The 22,779-nt window shown below is 32.6% G+C and overlaps 1 long non-coding RNA gene across 4 annotated transcripts; it reads left to right on the top strand.

Annotated features, from left to right (window-relative positions):
- The first annotated feature begins 3,397 nt into the window (after positions 1-3,397).
- Positions 3,398-20,430, top strand: LOC109450810 (uncharacterized). Of its 4 annotated transcripts, XR_012497568.2 has the most exons (7): positions 3,398-3,777; positions 8,973-9,030; positions 11,047-11,105; positions 17,007-17,096; positions 17,267-17,348; positions 17,867-18,031; positions 19,011-20,430. It is a non-coding gene; the product is annotated as an uncharacterized LOC109450810 (long non-coding RNA). The 4 variants fall into 4 exon arrangements; XR_016018352.1 differs by lacking the exon at positions 11,047-11,105; XR_012497567.2 differs by lacking the exons at positions 11,047-11,105; positions 19,011-20,430 and having other exon boundaries at positions 17,867-18,781.
- Positions 20,431-22,779: the final 2,349 nt, after the last annotated feature.

Below are 22,779 nucleotides of genomic sequence, written 5' to 3'. Positions count from 1 at the left end.
GAGTAAAGAATCACGGTGTGCTTGAAATAGATTTTCAAGGAGACTTAACATATATTATTGTTAGAGATCAGAATAATATTTACAGGAGTTAAGTAACTCATACAAGTTTACTGAACTTACACATGACAGAAGAGAATGGAAAGCTAATTCTGTTTATACTCCAAATATTGCTCAGTTTTACTCCACCATTCTTTAAAATCATTGACCAGTAGAGGTGAGTTTTAGCCATTAGCAGCATACGTGTTCGTATGTATGTATACATGTATTTATGTAAGTGTTAAAAGAATTGGAAGAATTCCATTCTAAGAAGTGTAAGATAAGTTTCCTGCCATCCAAGAGCCTACACTCTATACAGGGAAAGTATTCATGAATTATACAAAATGCAAGAGGGTGACAATGTCTCACAAGTGAGTAATTCAGCAAACACATGCTACGTAATTCTGCACAAACTACGTGAGCATCAGAACCTGATCGGTTCACTTTGGAAAACATCTAAGGGCCTTAGAGACTGACTAGTCAATATTCACTGAATCACACAGTACTTAGACTCTGTTTTAAATAACCAAAAAGGACTGTGAATGAAAGGCAAGTTTAATGTCAGCTGGGAAACTGTATATTCATTGTTATGGAAATAATATATGATGTAGGGCAGAAGCCTGTAATAGGAGTCAGAGAACCCATAATGCAAATCTGGGTCAATGGGAAGAAATAGTTGGGAAGGAGGAAAACCACAAAAATTTTTAACTTGGAAAATCCAGAAGAGAGGTTGATGAACAGGAACCAAGGGCACATTCTAGAAAATTCAGGATCAAAGAGGACAGATCCATGCTTCATACTGAGAAGAGTGGTAGTTCATATAAAGATGAGATTGTTTAAACCCTGACTAAGAGCTAAGGATTTTTATAAGGATATGAAAAAGCCAGGAACAATTAAAGATTTTTGTGAAAGGCTATCTTTTTCTAGAGCAGTTGTTAAGGATCTTAGTGGAGTTATTTTTTTAAGGTTTTTATTCGATAAATTAAAAATTGGCAGTAGAGGAAAACATGGCAGTATATATTATGATAATCTCAGAGCAAAAGAAACACTTAAATGTTTTTTCCTTATATCTAGAGCTATCTAATAGTCAAGAACTATTTTCTAGAAGTGGGGGTGGCATAGGTGTAATACATTTCTTTCCTGGTAATCCCACAGATGAAATGTAACCAGAGATTAAAATTCACATGCATAGGCTGAATAATTTCGTCTGCAATTGTGTGTGCTATACATTGTAAGACTTATTATAAAACTTTTCAATTTTAAAAGGCTTTAAAGATGCATGTTTTCTCCAATTCTTCTTTTACCAATATATATATGGCGAAAAAATGATACACATTTTAAGATATGTTATTTATGCTTAAGCAGTAGTTTGCCATAATAAGAAGTGTCCAAACGCTGATGGCAACCATTTTGAGCACCTCTTGTAATTGCAGAGGTCAAATGTAACTTGTATTCATCTTTTGTTATCAGTGTACATTGAGCATTACAATTAATACAGTTTTTCCTTTCTTGATATATTTGGTAACCTCTGTATATGGCTAACTCAAACACTTGCATTACCTAACAGGAAAATATAGATACTGATTCACCCACTTATTTTTTCTACTAAGCAAAGTGAGTATTTGAGTTAGCAACTCTTAGTATAGACCATAAAGCATCATCTTCAATAATATTTAGGTGAAGAATGCCCAGAAACTTACTTGGCCAATATCAGGAAATCAATAATTTACTGATGAAATAGAAGTCAAGCATTACAATTCCAGAAGAACTGAATACTGGACAAAAATTAGCTCTTATTTTTAAGATGTTCTGCTTGAAAAGGCTATATATACAAAGATTATTATATTGAAATTGAATCAAAGAACTAGAGAAAGCGTAAACATTTTTGAACACAGTTTGCTTCTGCAATAAGGGATGCATAATCTTTGTGGTTAGTTATAGTCATTTAAATTTAAATATCTTCATTTGAATATATTTTTCTTCTTGAAAAAAATCACATTGGGAAGAACTCTGCTTTTTAGCTAAGTAATCTTTCATAAAGATTAGTCTTATATGAATATATTAGGTGAAGTACTCCGAAACATTTAAAAATTCATAAGGATATATAGATATACCAACTAAGTTTGTTAAATCTAGAATAAATATATGTATATAAGCACATGTACGTAAATAACATACATACATATATATGCACATATGTAATTTCTGTAATGTCATACATAAAAAGTGAGGCTCCATTGAAAAACAAATGCTTTCTCAAATGAGAGTATGTCAAAAATAAATGCTGGAGGGAAATGTAAGAGACAGAACAAAAAGCAGAGGCAAACTTACAAACCATCTTTTTCAAATTTATGAAACTCAGTACATGTATAACTTTCTCACAAACAAGCTTTAGAACACATTGTACATTGTGCTTATTATGATTACTGCAGATCTGGCAATATTTTTAAAGTTTCAATGTCCATGGATGAATATTACAGAAGAAATCATTTTTGTGTGTGCAAATAAAACAAGGGAGGAGTCAACTAACATATATTTTGTGCAAGGCATTTGAACATTTAGGATTAATCTTATAACTGAGGTTCAGATATGTTTAAGTAAACATCCAAGGTCTCAATACTAGTAAGTGGAAAAATCATTATTAAGATTAAAATGTTCCTGGAATGCACATCAACTTCTGTCCCCCATTTATTAACTTACCTCTCACTTTCAGGCCTAACATGACAAACACAAACTGGTAAAAATTCTGATTTCAAAATAATAAATATGCATCCTCGGAAAAAATTGAGAATGGAGAAATCCAACAGAAACTACATAAATATTACCAAGATATCTATCACATGTTATATGCAGTTTCTACTACACAGTTTCTGTACACATGTTTATTTAATTTTACTAACTTGGAATCATTTTATATATACCTATTCACAACATACTTTTTCCCTTTTGTGGACCTTTTCACATGCCAATAATATCCCATACCATTATTTTAACACATTCACAGAAAGACTTATTTATTTAACTATTTACGTATTGTTGGATATTTGTTATTCTTAACTTTATTATCAACAATGTTATGATGAACATGCTTTCAGCCACCACTTTATGTATCTCTAATTAGATTCTTGTAATAAATTCATGGATTTGTTCAGTTGAAAGATGTACACTTCTCAATTTACTGATATGTTGATAAATTACCTTCCCAAAGTTGTTACCCATTTAGAATCTTAAAAACAGGAACTGAAAGCACCCATACACCCATCCATATTATTGCTAGAACTAGATATGCATTGCACAAAAGAGAAAAGCTTTGTCAGACCTACATGTAAAAAATACTGTGGCTGTCTGCCCTTATCCACAGTTTTGCTTTCCATGGTTCCAGTTACCAGCAGTCAACCACAGTTCAAAAATATTGAGTGGAAAATTCCAGGAATAAACAATTCATAAGTTTAAATTGCGCATTGTTTGGAGTAGCATGATGAAATCTCACACCCTCCAGCTCCCTCCAGCCTGGAACATGAATCACTTTTTTGTCTAGCATCTCCACTCTGTATATGCTCTCTGCCCATTAGTCACTTAGTAGCCTTTTCAGTTAATCAAATCTACTGGCGTAGTATCACAGTGCTTGTATTCAAGTAACCCTTATTTTACTTAATAATGGCCCCAAAACTCAAGAGCAGTGATGCTGGTAATTCAGGTATGACAAAGAGAACACACAAAGTGCTTCATTTACGTGAAAAGGTGAGTACAGTACAATAAGATATTTTGGGAGAGAGAGACCACATTCACATAACTTTTATTACAGGAATGTATTGGTATATAGTGTTCTATTTTACTATTAGTTATTGTTGTTAATCTTGTACTGTGCCTAATTTATAAATTGAACCTTATCATAGGTCTCTATGAATAGAAAAAAAAAGCAAAACAAAACACGGTATATATAGAGTTTGGGATTATCTGTAATTTCAGGAATGCACAAGGGATTTTGGAAAATGTATCCCCCATGGATAAGGGGAACTACTATACCTTGGGGATTTAAATGACGTTTATTTGATTATTGCTGATGCTGGGAATGCTTTTATTGGCTTATTTGTTTCTTTTGTGTGTGTGTATCTTCTTTTAAAAGAGACTAATTTATGTTTATTTATCTGTTGGGGTTTTCAACTTCTTTAAAAATAGAGCTTTCATACATGAAAAACCTTTTGAGTGTATGTTTTAAAAATAGAGTTTTCATACATAAAAATGTCTCCTCAGTGTATTTGTTTTTAAATAGAGCTTTCATACATGAAAAGGTCTTTCAGTATATGTCCGTACCCCTCTTCAGTTTTGGCCTTTATTCCTTGCAATTAATTTTATAAACAGATAATTTATGTTGATGCAGTCAAATGTGTAAATACTTTGAACTTTCCATATATGTTTGGAAAAGACTTCACTACAATTCAACTAAATATCTCTATATTTTCTAGTTCTTTTATGTTTGAATTTCTACCCTTTTATGTTTGAATTGTTTTGTCATAATGAGATTTTTGTTTTTCCCACTAATATTATTAGGTGATAGCATCTATTGTCAAGGGGGGTTGAATGATCACCAAAACAACATTTTGTTTATCTTTATTTTATATCATTTTTTTTATTAAGAAGCTTTGTGATCTGATTACACTTATGTATTTTTTTTATATGCTATCATTAAATCATCCATTCTAGACCTTTCTGAAATGAGAAAAAAGTACTTAGATCATAAAAGAAACAAAGTAAGTCTATTTTAACTGGACTAATAAGATGCATATATGCTGTGCACATGCTATTAAACAGGTCTGTTTTAAACTCAGTGACCACGTAATGTCAGATCTGTAAGTATCCTTATGATGTAAATACTATTAACATCTTAATTTACAAATTAAATAATGATATTGAGGCAAAAAGTTACACAAACAGTAACTGACAGAAATAAGATTCAAACCCAGGCAGGCTGGTTCTCATGCTATGCTATTAATCATTACACTCTATTTTCCTACAAATAAAGAAATAAAGAAGGAGAAGGAGAGGGAGAGGGAGAGAGAGAAAAGAAGGAGGAGGCACAGAAGGACTGGGATAAAGAGAGGGAGAGGAGACAAGAAGAAACTCAGCAAATGCACACAACAACAACGTATCCTATCAGTTATGTATTTTTCATTCCTTCCAAAGACTTTGAAAGACAAACACTAGAAGTAGTTAACATAAAAAATGGAAGCATAGTCACAGGTAAGTGTGGCCAAAGGTAAAGAGAAGCATTCTCCAAAACAGGTAAGAACCATAAGTATTAGTGATATTACTTCCCCAAAGTTGTTTAAATATATAATGATTGAGGTGATATTAAATTCTTTCCCTAAAGATCACAATAGATATTTCAAAGCATCACCACCAGATGGACAGTGATTAGAGAGGCACTAACTACAGACTCTCACACCACTGTTTCTCAAACACATTTCTATTTTAAAACAATGATATGCACATACACCATACTACAAATTGTAAGCTGTCACATAGAAAAGAAAGTCAGTAGTTCATGTTAAATTCTAAGATCAAGACATTATATTATGACATTATATATATATATATATATATATATATATATATATATATACACACACATACATATCTACATTATATTATAACCTAGAATACATTATAACTTAGAATATATATGTCTCTCTCTCTCTCTCTCTCTCTCTCTCTCTCTCTCTCTATATATATATATATATATATATATATATATATATATCACAACAGAAACACGCAGAGTTTTTGGAGAATATATATATCTCACATATACACATGTGCACACATATGTACATATTTAGTTTATGTCTCTGAATTTAAAATATTATTGACCATTCAGGTATCTCTGGTGTCCAGCAGGTAAAATGATGTTCCTGTTTTACCACTGCCTTTGAATAACTGAATAATTTCCTGAAGAGAGGAATATTATCTATAGTAAAGCAATCTGAAGCAGATTAAACAAAGAAAATGTAAGTGTCCAATATTAATATTGTAAAGATAGGAATAAAGAGGAGGTTCAGGTTCAGAAGGGAGGTAGATAAGTAAATGAAATTTTGATATGCTTTGCTTCCCAGGATGGAAACTCCTTGGGCAAATAATACCCTTTGCATTGGTTATGTTTCCTTATAGTTTACAACAAGTGGGGTTTGTAAATCTAACTTCCTAGTGCCCCAAACACTAGGAAAATGACCCGGTCAGTTTATGCACCTACCTTTACATTCTATGATGTGGGCTCCACCCAAATGTTTTCTCATGGCATTGGGAAAGTGCATACAATTTTCTAAAAGATTGGCACTTTGCTTCACCCCAGGTATTGAAAAATACAAAAGCTATTTGCAGAAGGATTGAGAGTATCTGAGCTCTAGATATTTTCTTTTCTGAGGCTTGTTTAAATTCAGGTCAGAAAAGCTAGTGTAATATTGGAATTGAAAAGAGCAACAGTGTTTTGACATTGTATATCTTGACATAAATCTTGCCTCATTCACAGTATGAGATGTCAGGAACTCAGCTCCGCATAACATAAGATCAAATGGGTTAAAGGAGTTCAAACAGCAAACATCCAGGTGCCTCTGGTGTCCAGCATATAGTAATGCAAGGTGTTTGTGACAGAATAGCATCATCAGGCAATATATTTATGTACCTGCTATGTGCCAATGACTGTGTCAAGGACACAGAAAAAAGCATCTTTCCTATTCTGGAGAAGGGAATGATCAGACAACTTGCAGTCATTGAAAACTCAGACACTAACCTGAACACTTTACAGATATCGTTTTTCAATTTTTATATTAACCTCGTGAATTTGATTATAAAATCGTTTTACAGAAATGGAAAAAGGATCCACAAACTGCTGATTAAATTATCTATGATTTAACCAGCAAGTCGTTAACATAAATATTGATTTATATAATTTGGTGCATATGAATTTAGTATTGTAAGGCCTTCATTTTATATAAAATAATATAATTATTCTATCCTGTTGCAGAAAATGTATTTCTTTATATTAGATGTCTGATAATTTTATGCAACTAATCTTATTAACTGTTTTTTGTTACTTTTTTTGGGTTGTGGTGCACTCTTTCAACTTCTATGTAAGTTTTATTTAAATTTTCAAAATGTTTTCTTAAACAAATTTCAGTATGGTTTGTCTTTATTTCTTTAATCTTTTTAAATATGTTTTTATGGGTCTGCAGCTCACAATTCCTCCTGAGTCTAGTGAGATCAGACCTACATGGGAGCTCTCTCTGCAGAATATCATCTCTTCTGTGCCGCCCCAAATGAGTATTTCATGGAAATATGTTGTGATATTTGATCTAATTTTATCTTTACCTTTCCTGTTTCTTGAGGGTTCTTCCCTTCCTTCCTTCCTTCCTTCCTTCCTTCCTTCCTTCCTTCCTTCCTTCCTTCCTTCCTTCCTCCCTCCCTCCCTCCCTTCCTTCCTTCCTTTCTTTTTATCACACTATGTTTAGGGAAGCCCCTGCAATCAGCTTGTGAAATTTACATTTTATTTTTTTAAAAATGGAGAAAATCTTTAATATAAATTAAATGGTATAATTTTAGCATGTTGAGTATAGGTATCTGTGAGATATGCAGTAAGAGGTGTCCACAAGACAGCAAGTACGTAGGAAGAATAATATTTTTGTATATAAAAAGGCAGAAAATAGCACTGAAAAGTGGAGATTAAGAATGTAAATGGAGAATAAAAATTCACAAGAGAAGTAGCTTTTATGGAGGAAGAAAGGGTCAACAGAGGGATGTTCACAATCTAATTGATCAGTCAATGTTTATGTGTAAAATAGGACGTTAGATGTTAGAATGTGTAAACCTCAAGCACAAAATAATAATGTAGGTCATTTATATGATACAGATTAAAATTTAGTGTCTTTCTAATCTCATCACAGTATTGGGCTCTATAGAAGATAAATGGATTTAAGAAAAAAAAGACCAATGCAAATTGACTCAAATACTTAATAGTAACTGTGACATTAATTTTAAGAAAACCAAAAGTTTAGATACTTGCTTGCATCACCTCATCCTTATAAACAAAAAGAACTATAGAGTCATAATTTATTACATTGTTGTCAAAACTATACAAGGATGAAACTTTCAAGAGTCCAAACTGGGAAAGATTTGAAAAGAAAAGTTGTGCTGGTTCAACAAAGCAGGGTTTTCCTGGGCAAATTGGGATATATTGTCACCTAATTCTAAGACTCTCCGAAAGGTACATATCATTAATGAAACAAATATCTCAGATGTTAATAATTTGATTTTATTCTTGCTTGATATCAAGCATTGATTCTAACTCTTTGTAGATCCAGCTTTCTTATTGTAATGCAAGTTTCTGTTACTACTTTGTTTCCAAGTAGGCTTTCCTGCCACAAATAGAATGTGTATCTGTTGATCTAAGTGACCCTTCTTTCCACACAAATCTGTCAGTGTCAATAAGTGATTTGCTTTTTTGACATACAATTCATCCTTTTACTTTACGGTGTGGCATAGCTAGATCAATTTCTTAATTGCTTTTGGTGATTTGATGTAACTTAGTTGCCAAGCATGAATATATGAGGCCAGAGACCCTGGTATGTATACTCAGAGACTAATGAGTAGAGCAATAATGTTGGATCAAAGCCCAAGAAGTTCAATTTTGACATCTGTGATCCAAACTTCTTAAGGAATGATTCCCATCATTGCAGCCAGAACGTATGATGCAATGTCCCTTCACCCCCATAGAGCAGTAACTCAGAAATTATGCTCCAGGTTTCAAACCAGCATTGGTGTTCCTACTGCCTCGTGCACAAAATCCCATGAAACATCATTTTTTCTGTAACTCTTTCTCCATAGATTATGGTCTTTGAATATCTAATGAAATGCCTTTTTTTTTTTCCTCTTTGTTTTCTCAGTCCTCCATTCACTGCACATATTTTCCGAACTCATTCTGGTCTCATTCATCTATGAAAAGTGAGTAAGTCAATAAACTCAGATGTTTAGGCTTTCTTCTTTTTTATTGCATTCTTGGTCGTTCTTATCCCCAGCCACACATGTTAAGCGACAGACAATGACAGTGGAGGTAATAAGGATATCTTGATTCTAAACCAAAGTAAACAGGCTGTCATAAAAATATGGAATTGAGCAGATGACAAACTAAATCCTCTCTCTGAAAGCAATTATTTCTGAACCTCAGATCTAATAATCTGCAATTTTGAAAGCTCAGGGAAGTGCTCATTTGTGGCTCAATCAATTTAAAAATAGAAATCCACATGATGATACAGATAGCCACCGAGGGGTAAATGTTTCTTTGCTCTGAAAAATAACAGACATTTCTTCTAATACTTATTGGCTCTCAATTTGTTCCAATAATAGTATATTATGCATTCATCGCTATCAGCAAATAATAGCTGCACTGAGTACTCTGAGCATATTTTTGCACAGTAACACAAAGGTAAATGAATGAATAAAACAATGCCGTTCTTCAGGGAAAGGTAGAGTCCCATCTAGGAGGTATTTGGTAAAAGTATGTTGACTACATAGGATTATGCCTCTTAAATACAATATTTCATTGGAGCAGTAGCTTACAACTGACGAATAGCTTTCTTTGTTTACCTTTTTAAAAAATGACTTGATGAGCATGGCACAGGAGAAATAAAAACCAATGTATAAAAATGCTATTATACTATGTAATTATTCCAAGTGGAGACAGGTAAGTGTATTTTGAAGAGCTATGATGAGCCGGAACTAAATATTTTATCCCTTTTAATTCTCAACCAATAAGATTGCTAATATTTCCATTTCAGCTTCAGGAACAATTAAGATCAGAGATATGAAATACTTACTGAAGATGACATGTAGAAAGTGGCAAAGTCAAGAGTCAAAGATGTATCGGTCACATGCCAAAGCCTAGACATATATGTCTATATCATGGGCAACCACTAAAGTGATGTAAGAGATTGAATCCCAAATGTGCTTCTGATATTAGCACAGTCAACTAAGTAAGTATAGCATGTTTTCATTGCAATATAGTTTCACCTGCATAAATGTATTTATTAATTAATGGGATTGTTAATATTTGAAATCCAATTAAGAAATTAGTAATAGATGTGCCAAGACGGTGCATTCAGGTAAATGTCCACTGTTGGCATTTTTTGCCGTGACTCTTTAAAATAGTGAATGTAAATTATCATTTACATACATTCAGAGAAGTCCAAAGCTAGAAAGCCTTCAACTTATACACAGCTTTCATTTTCTAGGTAAACTGATGATTGAAGAAGTAAGGTGAACTACCCAAGATTTGACAGGAAAATGGGAAAATTGTATTTAAAAAAAATTTCATAATTTTTATTTGATATTAGGAAGATTCAAATTTTCTTAAACTCTAAAAATAATCCAATGTTCAGCTAAGGTGGAGAGTTAATTTTGGGTGACCAGAACATTGCTTAGTGTATAATGATGCATATAAGAAAAGTGCCTCCTCTAAATTTCATCTCGTCTATGTCTTTTTGCTTCAATTTGAATAGTTATGAATTGTCTAGTACTTTTCCAGTCATTGTTCTTGTCTTTTCTTCTTTTATCCTTGGGATGTAACTAAAATTTGTAACCATGATATAAAATTATATATTATATAACTATTATCTAGAAATAAAGAAAATTCATTTTAAATGCTTTACAACTGAAAAGGCAAGATGATGTTTGGGCAATATGTATACGTATAGCAAACCACAGCTATAATAGAAACATGCAAAGATTTAAATTTGGTGGAGAATAAGTCACATTTGATACAGATATATGCAAGACTACAAAATTGTTCCCATAATTTAAAGGTTGCATTGATTGCCCTGGTAGATATATGTATTACACTGGAGACATAGTATTAAGTTTTTCACATTTACCATTTAGAGAGAGAGCACTCTGAGTTTTTGGGATATACTGTACGGTTTTAGCCTTTTTCTCAAGAGTGAACCTCATGTTTTCCTTCCTTAGAGAGTGGAGCTACACTACAGAGGACTAATTCCGAAGAGGGCTGAATAGGACGACACATGGTAATATAGTACTTAACATATGACAAGAATTCTTCTAAGCCCTTTCCATATATTAACTCAAATAAACCTGCAAGCAGTACTCCAATATTGTCATTTTTATCACTCCACTTTGTAGATAAACTGAGGTACACAGAGGTTACAAAGCCTGATTTTTCTCTTCAATTGCTCCATTATTTTTCTTGAACATTTTTAGTTCACAAAACTTTAAAAATCCCCGACTCAATCTTCCCTGAATGCTGTTTGCAAACAGAAAAGTTACATGTAACCTTCACATTGCCTAGCTGTTTAAATATGTTTTATAGATGAAGCTAAAACTGACAGCAGATGGTGGTTGGAAAGCATCCAATATTTTCCCTTTCTCCTTCATGTATCTCATAATAGCAGTTTTTAGCTATCCTTTTAACACATTTACCCCTATGAGAATAATTTTCCAAAAAATTTAAATAATGAAGTTATTTTTACAAAGGTACACTTGGTATATATCTTTATACATATAAAATAGATTTAAGCCACACATTTAAATGTTGATCAATCGTTTTTGGTTCCTATTCTCATAAATGTCTCCACTACTTATGCTCTTTCTTACCTTTATCATCCCTAGTTTTCAAGTGATGATTTAACATGTGGATATTGATTATTAATGGTTTTATTCTATAAGGACTCTAAAGGTTTCATGAAGCATTGTCTCTTTATTTCAGAAGAAAGGAAAAGGTTCTCAGCTAATTAGAGATTTTCTAAAGTTCAAATGATAACAATAGTCAAAAACAGGCATTATTTTTATCCAGCAGTACAAACACCCTTGATCACCAAGCATTATACAAAGCTATGATCATAGAAAATCTTGGTGTCTCAAAGGAGAGTGAAATTTCCCTTTTGAAAAGCTAACGTTAAAATAAATAAATAAATAAAATGGTTATATTCCTCAAACTGTATTTCATATCTCCCTGTCAATATTATGACTACTAACTTGTGCTTTCTAAACCCTTTACCCATCTAGCAACCATCAGTTGTTTTTTTTTTATCCCTATATCTCTGAGTCTATTTCTGTTTTGCTTGTTCATTTATTCTGTTCTTTAGATTCCACATATAAGTGAAATCATATAGTGTTTGTCTTTCTCCATCTGACTTATTTCGCTTAGTACAGACTAGAGAATAGAGTCAATGGAATCGTAACAGCTATCTATATACGATGTCAGACAGGTGATAGATTAGGGCTATCACTTTGTGAGGGGTATAAATGTTTTACTAGTACATTGTTTTGTACACCTGAAAATAATTAAAAAAAAACACATAAAATAAAATGGCATCTAAGAATACTTCAAAAATAATTTGGGAATGATGCTCTGAAATAGGTTTTTACCCATTTTAATATAAAAATATGCTAAAATATAAACAAAATATTGGATAACCATTAAATATAAAAGGATTTCTTAAAATAAGAAAAAATGAATGAGATTTTACTCTCTTCCATCAAGTTTTAAATCAGTAATTTTCTAAAATTACGTATTTTAGTATATTGCAAAATTATGATGCATCTTATAAAACAACTTTGTGATTAGATGCTAAGTCAAGTTTACACTCTCAGTAAATAAAGAAAAAAGATGTTTTGATTTGAAATTTGAATAAAATTTCATTTAGAAACCTCATACCATTTTATTTAGAAAATACACATTGATTTCCCAAAAATTAAATAAATACTTTATAAAATTTGGATTATTTGGTTGTAAACTTAATTTTTAAATCTGCCTAACAGAATTGTAACAGGATATATCTACTACTAGTTATTTTTTAAAGACTATTTATTTCACACATCCAAATGCAGAGTCCTTTTAAAAATTACTGTAGCTTTTATGTGGAGCATGTGAGAAAGGCTCTAAATCAACAACCTTTATATTTGCCAATGCTTTGCATATCTAAAACCATTGAAAAGAATATTACCTTTTTAAGTTGGAAAGTGAGTTATATTGAATGACTTATAATATATACAATTATTTTTTAATTAAAGTTTATTGGGGAGACGATGATTAGTAAAGATACCTAGGTTTCAGGTGTACGATTCTGTAATACATCATCTACATATCATACTGTGTGTTCACCACCCAGAGGCAGTTCTCCTTCCATCACCATATATTTGACCCCGTTTACCCTCATCTACCACACCCCTCCCCCCTTATCATGTGTGTCAGCTAACCTTTGCTCCCTAACAAAATCTCAATGGCCTACAATTCATCCACATCCCTTTAATGGAAAGAACTAAATAGAGAAGGTCACGTATAAGGAGAAGTAAAGAATTGGTGCCTGAGGTTGAAATTACCACAAAGAACACACAAAGGATAATATTAGAATATTCTGGATAAAAGGATGTTAATGTCAGAAATCAACAAATTTTGTGCACTTTTGATTATAAGAATGAATGGGATTGCTACCATATATATATATATATATATATATATATATATATATATATATATATATATATATATATATAGCCACAGAAAGATAGTTTTAATGAGTAATCAAAAATATAAGAACATATTACATTTAGTTGTCATGTCTCCTCGGGCTCCTCTTTGTTGTGACACTTTCTGAGACTTCCCTTGTTTTTGATGACTTTGACAATTTTAAGTTACTCATCAGGTATTTTGTAAAATGCCTTTCAATAACAATCTTTCTGATGATTTTCTCATTATTTTATTTATTTGGATTTTATTTATTTAGTGAGTTAGTTTTTAGTAGAAATACTACAGAAGTGAAATGTCATTTACATCAAGAGTATAAGCTGTCAACATGACTTAGAACTTTTGATACTGACCACAATCATATGGAAGAGGTATTTTGTCGGGGATCTCCATTTTAAAGTTAGACATTTTTCCCCTTCTTTATTTGTACTGTTTAATAATATTTTAATGTTTGGATGTGCCATAGTTTGTATATACATTCACTCATGGAATGAACGTAGGTGTTTCCAGTTTTTAAAGATTAGGAATAAAGCTACTGTTGTAAATATTAATGTGCATGGTTTTATAAGCTCATTGGTTATCAGATCAGCTGGATGTACATGTAGAAGCACTACTGCTGGATCACATGGTAACACCATGCTTAACACTGTAAAAAAATGATGAATTATCTTCCAAAGTGGCTGTCACATTTTACATTCCTGTGGCAATGAACAAGGGTTCCTGTTGCTCCACAATTTCACCAGCAATTGCTATTGTCAATTTATTTGGATCTGAGACAATTGAATTGGTATACAGTGGTTCTGGGTCCATATTTCATATAGTGTTTGTATACACATCTATAATGTCATTGTTCACATTGTATTAGGTTTGTGCAAAGGTAAGTGCGGTTTTTGCAATTATTTGTAAGCTTTTAAACTACAATTACTTTTGCACCAACCTAATATAATGTGTTTACCTAATTGTCTCTACTAGTAAACTGAGCCCCATAGGGCAGGTTCTATAAATTATTCACCATACTTTTTCAGTGTTTGACATATAGTAGGTGATTTTTTTTAAATAAAGGAAAGCTTGCATGAAAGAACAAAAGAATGGTGTCTAATGAATAACTTTAAACATATGTGAGTATAATTAAATATGCGAAGAATAAGACTTATGCTGATAATTTATCTGTTTTGCATGAAGTGTCCCGGGCATTGGAACTGGGCTTCACTGGTACCACATTAATGTCCTTTTTCAAAAGCATTGTTCTTTGAAATATGTTCCAATGATAATTCATTAAGAATCATCTACTGCAAATTAATTTCCAAACAAAAGTTAACTGTTTCCCATATATTGAAAATAATATAGAAATAAATGCTATGTTTACTATAGCAAAGACTTTTACTCTCTCCAATTAAATATTAGTAACACATTTTTAAGGCAATAAACATGTTTGAACAATATTAACTTTCTAATTTAGCATGCAACTGCTTAACTATATATTATTTGTGGTCATGAGAAAATAACAGTAAATATATTGAGGGCAGTAAATAAAAATTTCATGTTACAATCTAAATAAATTGACACACATTTAGTGAATCATTTATTGTTTCACACATTAGACTATACTGTACATCAAATTTATTAAGATATATAATAATCATTTTATAGTCTATGAAATTAAGACCAAAGGTATTTAAGAAAGTTTATTGATATTACTTATCTGTTAAAGTATCAGGCCAAGATTTGAAGCTTCAGTTGGGGTTTATTTCAAACTTCAAATTGATCATTTATATCAAATGTATTTTTTATATAGTTAATTGCTCTAATCCAATTAGTTTTTATTAAACTACCTAAATCTAAAATCTCTCAAAGATATAGCCTTGTTATCTCTCATTACTGAACCACCTTGCTGTTCTGTGGGGCATCTTACAACAAAAATGTAATATGATATCAAAATAAGTAATGATGCAGAAGAAAGCTTTAAAAGAAAACCACAAATGTGTCAGAATGCACCATAATCATACATAGTGATTCATTTCATGATTTTCTTTTAACTTCAACTACAGTTGTAATTAATTTTTCTTCAGTACCCTGAGGGATTTAGAAGTTATTCTCTATGTCAATGCTTTACTTCCCACATAGTTCTTATTCTTTTAAAAATAAAATTAGAGAAATCAGAAGAAAGTGCCTCAAAGATTCTCTAATTTGTGCTATGTGAAAATGTATTCTGTAACCTATCTTCTCTCTTGCCAAGATTCTGGACTTTTATGTACTTTTTGCTGACTCTTTGGAATTTATATTCTTTAATTCCACTCTTTCTTAGATAGAACATGGATGGGTGCCTATTTCCAAGAGTAAGTCAGTTGTGTGATGCACAAAGACATTTGTTCTAGTAAATATTTTTTTCTTGATTCCTCAGCAAAGCATGAACTAAGAACTAGTTAGACTTATGAAATGACATGAGGTTGATGTCATTGGAATGTTTTGGATTGGTTGAAAAATGTAGGAGACTAGTGATTATTAGTGAATCAGTGGGAAAAATATGATTGGTATGAGCCCTGTTGTGGAATGACAACTACTAATTTTCAAGCTGCTAAAAAAATAAAAGAGAAAAAGCTATTAAAAGGAAAGTCAGTAGTTTTTCAAAATTTATAGTAACTAGTGTTACGAGTTTTTATTTATAGAATTAATGGGAAATTAAATTGGAATTATTCACTCATTCTAGTTTGAAGGGTGACATAAACATTATGTCATTGTCATATTTTATAAGGAACCAGGGTGTAGCTTTCAAACGATGGCATTATTACAGTAGCATTAGCATGGTTTCTAGATTTTTTTCTTTTGATGGATGAGGTAAGATGTTAAAATCAATGAATTTAAATAACTCAGAGAAGAAAAGCTTTATTCAGCTGATGAAAATCAAGAAGCACCTGAACCAGCTCTCAATGAAGCAGGATCAGGATTTTTATAGGATAAGGGATGTTGCATAACTGTTACAGTTTGGACTCGGCTGTTTTTCACTTTAACCCAAACATGTGGCAGTGGACCATTCTGGTTTTCATGCTCCTTGCTCAGAGTCCTGATAACCATCAGAAAAAAATATTTTATGAGAATTGTTTTTGCAAATCTTGCATGTAATCAGCTAATCAGGGTGAGGAAGGTAGATAGCAAAAAAGAATGAAAAGGGGAAAAGATAGAAAGCAAAAGAGGAACTGGCACACTATTATGTTTGCTTTAATGTTTTTACAAATATAAGGTAAAGTGTTTGTCTTTCCTTGAAAAATATATAGCCTTCTTTGTTTCTTTGTATTTGTATCTGTAAGTAGGATATACATTCTGTCTGAGCTGGGTCAAACCACGAACGATTGCTTGTGTTTCAAAGATTAGAAAGAATGAGTTAGATTCAGTACAGACTTTCTCTTTCTTTATTACTTGTCTTATTTTGATTCCCCTGAAATAGATTCCAAGATAATGATTTGTGTGAGGATGATAACAAAAACACTTCCGAAGTACAAAAACAGAAGAAAGATGAAGAATAGAGGTCAGACAGGTAAGGGGAAATTTTTTGGGTATCTAACGAAGTTTTACAGAAAGTTTCTAAGAAAGTTCAACTCTGTTGGGTAGATAAAAACGAGCAAGATCTGTGGATTGTATGTTGAGTATGTTTAGTTTTATAAGAAAAAGTGGCTGTGCCAGTTTGCATTTTTGCATTCCCAACAGGAATGAAAGAGAATTCCTGTGGCTTGCTAAAAATCTTCACCAGCACCTGATGTCAGTATTTCAGATTTTGGCCGTTCTAAAGGTATGTAGTGGTAACTTCTTATTTTAACTTGCATTTCTCCGATGACATAAGATCTGGAGCATCTTCTCATATGCTTAATTTCCATCTGTGTATCTTCTTCGTTAAGATGTCTGTTAAAGTCTTTGGACCATTTTTAAATTAGGTTGTTTGTTGCTTTCTTATTGTTGAGTTTTAAGAATTCTTTGAATGTTTTGGATAACAGTCCTTTATCAGAAGTGTATTTTGCAAATGTTTTCTCCCAGTCTGTGGTTTGTCTTCTCACCCTTTGACAGTGTCTTTCACAGCAGAAAATTTAATTTTAATAAAACCCAGTTTATTAATTATTTCTTTCATGGATTGCATTTTTGGTGTTGTATCTAAAAAGTCATGGCCAAAACTAAGGTCATCTAGGGCCAGTCCGGTGGCTCAGGCGGTTGGAGCTCCATGCTCCTAACTCCGAAGGCTGCCGGTTCGATTCCCACATGGGCCGGTGGGCTCTCAACCACAAGGTTGCCGGTTCGGCTCCTCTTCTCATGCAGGGGATGGTGGGCTGCGCCCCCTTCAACTAGCGGCAGTGGCTGGACCTGGAGCTGGGCTGTGCCTGCCACAGTTAGGACTGAGGGGACGACAACTTGAAGCTGAACGGCACCCTCCACGGCTGGGATTGAGAGGACAACAACTTGATTTGAAGAAGAGTCCTGGAGGTACACACTGTTCCCCAATAAAGTCCTGTTCCCCTTCCCCAATAAAATCTAAAAAAAAAAAAACTGTCTTAAAAAAAAAAAGTTAAAAACAAACAAACAAAACAAACAAAAAAACCTAAGGTCATCTAGATTTTCTCCTGTTATTTACTAGGAGTTTTAGAGTTTTGCATTTTACATTTAGAGGTCTATGATCCATTTTGAGTTAATTTTTACGAAAGGAATAAGGTCTGTGTCTAGATTCTTTTTTTTTTTTTTTTTTGCATTTGGTATTGCCTTTGATGCTTTGCTAAAGATCAGTTGACTATATTTATGTAAGTCTACTGCTGGGCTCTCTGTTCTACTCCACTTATCTATTTGCCTATTCTTTCACCAACATAGCACACTGTCGTCATTATTGAAGCTTGATATCAAGACTTAAATTCGTGTAGTGTCAATCCTCCAACATTTTTTCTTCTCCTTAATAAACTTTGTTTAGTTTTTCTGGGTCTTTTGATTTTCCATATAAAGTTTAGAACCAGTTTCTTGATTCCATAAGATAACTTGCTGAAATTCTGATTGAAATTGCATCGAATCTATAGATCTAGATGTGAGGAACTAACATCTTGATGATATTGAGTCTTCCTATCAATGAACATGCAATAGTTCCCCATTTACTTCATTCTTCTTTGATTTTATTCAGCAGAGTTTTGTAATTTTCCTCTTAAAAATCTTACACATTTTTGTTATATATATATATATATATATATATATATATATATATATATATATACACACACACACACACACACACACACACATATGTCGTATTATTTCATTTTGGGGAGTGCTAATATAAATGGTATTAAATTTTTTATTTCAAATTCATTCATTCGTTGTTGTTATCAGGATGTATTGACTTTTATATATTAATTTTGTATCTTTCAACCTCCCTGTAATGGCTTATTAGTTACAGGAGTTTTTAATGACTTTTTTTTTTCAGGTTTTCTACATAGCTGATTATATCATCTATGAACAAAGGCAGTTTTATTTATATTTTCCCAATCTGTATACCTTTTGTTTCCTTTCTTGCATTAGCTAGGACACTTTTTCATTAAAAAAATATATCGTGTGGTATTACTAAGTGATTTTATGATACTGATATTGTAGAAATGAAAAAAAAAAGTGCTTTAAACAAGACTTGTTCAGTTTCAGAATTAAATTTCACTTGTCTAATCCTGTTTGATTTTATAAATGAGGAAACCAAGTTTAAGTGACTTGACCAAGTTCACACTAGCTTACTATTGAAAAAAATACTAACCTTTCTTTAGCACAGTGATTTTCAACCATGGGTGATTTTTTACCCCAAGGGATATAGTATATGGCAATATATAGAGACATTTTTGAATGTCACTATTTGGGGAAACAGCTTTCCACTGGCATCTAGAGGGCAGAAATCAAATGTTGCTAAATATCCTACAAGGTGTAGGACATCTTCCCATTGCAAAGAACTATTTAGTTCAAAACGTCAGTAAGTCCGAAGTCCAGAGGTTGAGAAACTTAGACACTCACTGTATTAGTTAAGCTAATGCAAAGTGCTGAAACACATTTTAGTTGGTTACGTAATGAAAATCCACCTTTGTTCAATTAAGTCCAATGCAACTATTCCTGATTGGGAGACTTTCATTCAACCTACGTATCAGGTCACTAGATATGTTATCTATTGCTATATAACAAGTTACTCCTAAGTTGAAGCTACTCATCAATTAAAATGGCTTAAACAACAACAATAATAACAATACATTTATTGTACCCTACAGTTTCTGTGGGTCAGAAATTCAGGAGCAGCTTGGCTGGACAGTTCCGGCTAAGAGTTTCTCATAAGGGTCAGATATTTGCTGGAGATGCAGTCATCTGGAAGTTTGACTAAGTATGAAAGCTTGTATGTTAGGTGCTGGCAGATACCTCATTTTCCCTCCCCATCGGCTTCTCCCAAGGGCTGCTTGGGTGTCCCCATGGCAGAAGAAGGATGTCAAGAAACAGAAGTGGGAGCTGCAATGTTTTTGATGACCTTTCCTTAAAAATCATACAAAAGACACGTGTGCTCCAATGTTCATTGCAGCTTTGTTTACGGTGGCCAAGACATGGAAACAACCAAAATGTCCTTCGATAGATGAATGGATAAAGAAGTTGTGGTATATATACACAATGGAATACTATTCGGCGGTAAGAAAAGATGATATAGGAACATTTGTGACAACATGGATGGATCTTGAGAGTGTAATGCTGAGCGAAATAAGTCAGACAGAAAAAGCAGCGGACCATGTGATTTCACTGATATGTGGTATATAAACCAAAAACAACAAAATAACAAGAAAAACAAATGAGAAACAGAAACTCATAGACACGGACAATAGTTTAGTGGTTACCAGAGGGTAAGGGGGTTGGGGGTGGGAGGTAGGAGATGAGGGTAAGGGGGATCAAATATATGGTGATGGAAGGAGAACTGACTCTGGGTGATGAACACACAATGGGATTTATAGATGATGTAATACAGAATTGTACACCTGAAATCTATGTGATTTTACTAACAATTTTCATCCCAATAAATTTAATAAAAAAAAAAAAAAAAGAATCATACAACCTCACTTCCAAAATGTCTTATGTGCTACACAGATCAGTCCTGATTCAATTTGGGAAAAAACTACACAAAAGCATGAAAATTATTGGGAGTCATCTTCAATGCTAGTTATTACACCTTATTTCTTCCATTATATGTCTCCACTATATTCCATTGCAGGCTTCAGAAATCACCAATGAGGACATCTCTATCCCTGTCAACATGAAGATGGGGGGAAAAAAAAAGCAGAGAAAATTGCATGTAAGAGATTTGGGGGCCAGAGCTAGCAATTGTGAATTCTCTCTTGCTAGATAAAAAACATAGGGGTGGTTGGAAAATGTAGCTTATCCCTGTGCTCAGGAAGAAAAGTAAACAGGTATGGCAGAACATCTATCAAACTTTCTGTTGTACTTCCAAAAATTTACTTGAACACAGTATTTTAGACAATGTCTTACAAAATGCCATTCCGTGAAGAAATCAAGAAGATGTGAGACTAATTTGCAGGGCAAATATAACTAATAATTAGATTGAGAATCACTATTCAATGAGTAGATTATACAATTTGATATCATATAATTATGCTTTTAATTCTAATATAGTAAAACAAAAATTCTTCACTTGTTCTAAACATTAATTTAGAAGGATAACAAACTAGCATGGTCTAAGTGTCTTCTTTGTGCCATATACTGTACAACACATTTAAAAGACCTGAACAATAACTATAACTATTATAATCCTTATGCTATGCATAAGGAAATAGACCAGAAAAAAAATCAATATGCCATTGAAAGTGATAGGGCTAATGTCAAACCTGAATTGTTCTCGCCTTAATACTCATGAATTTTTATGATGCACAAAATAAGGTATTCTCATTTTACTATCAAATGGATATTGCTGCACTCTTTAAAAAAAATCTGTGAGGTTTTTAAAATTTTCATTTATATATTTATTTTAGTATTTCCTTTACAGACAAGTACTTACATATTCCAGATATGTCTAAAATTGCAGACTTTTATTTAACCTTGGATGGCAGGATATAATGTAAAATAAAAGGAAACCCTAGCCTGGAAATTACATTGTGTTAGGGTGCTTTTTATCATATTTGGAAGTGTTTTTGGAAAGTGGTATTATGCATGCAAATAAAATGGTGCATAAACAAAGACATGTAGCTATAGAATATTTAAATTATATCAGCCAGAAGCTACAAATTCTTCTTTAAAATAAAAAATTGTAGAGCAATCTATTGAAAGCCAAAATATTCCCTTCAAAAATTCTTTTAGACACACAGCATACCTCTGCTTATTTCCCATACATTTTGTATCACAAACTATTCAATGTCATTCAGTTCTTGGAAAGGTATTTTATGATCAAGTGATGATTACTTTAGGGTGATGAGATTTGAAAGATATGCAAATGTGCTCTGTGATGAAAGAGCCATTTACCTATGAAAATCAACAGTGACTAGAAAACTGATACATTTAGAAGTAAATGACAAACCAAGTGAGACTCACAGTATTTGGCTAGTTCTTAATCAGCAACATATCCAGAAACATCCAGTGCCAGGATCAGAAAACGGAAAACTAGTTAAGCATTGGAAAAGTCCATAATTTTTCAATCGTAACCAAGAGCTAAATTGAGCCTAAACAATGCCTGTAAGACACATAGGGGCAGTTGTTTCAGAGGATGATCATAGACGTCGAACCTCTTTTCACTGCTCCTCTATTAACTTCCATTAAAGAAAGATGCTTTTTTTGTTTTGCTGTGGCTGTACTTTGTTTGTTCGTTGTCATTATTGCATGCTGGACTTATTTAATTCTGCCTGTGGTTTATAGGAGTGTTCTATCCCTGGGAGTCATCTTGCTTTGTATTAACAATTAAAATAATTGGGGACAAATTCTCAGATATATTTTTGTCCACATTCAGATTGTGAAAAGCAGAGGATTCTCAAAGGCCTTCATCTTTTTCCACTTGAATTATCACTGTCACAACCACCCCTCCCAACACCACCATCACCAAATAATGGTGTTCCTTTGGGAGGCTAACAGAAAAGAACTTTCTCTCCACCACAACTTTCTTTCTCCCTCACTTTTTTGAGTTAAGAGAAATAAAATTAACATATATAAGGAATAAAATGCTAGATACCATAATATTA

This window comes from Rhinolophus sinicus, chromosome 14 (genome assembly GCF_057876585.1).
Source record: "Rhinolophus sinicus isolate RSI-liver-muscle chromosome 14, RSI-T2T, whole genome shotgun sequence".
Taxonomy (NCBI): Eukaryota; Metazoa; Chordata; class Mammalia; order Chiroptera; family Rhinolophidae; genus Rhinolophus; species Rhinolophus sinicus.
This window is presented reverse-complemented; position numbering and strand designations above follow the sequence as displayed.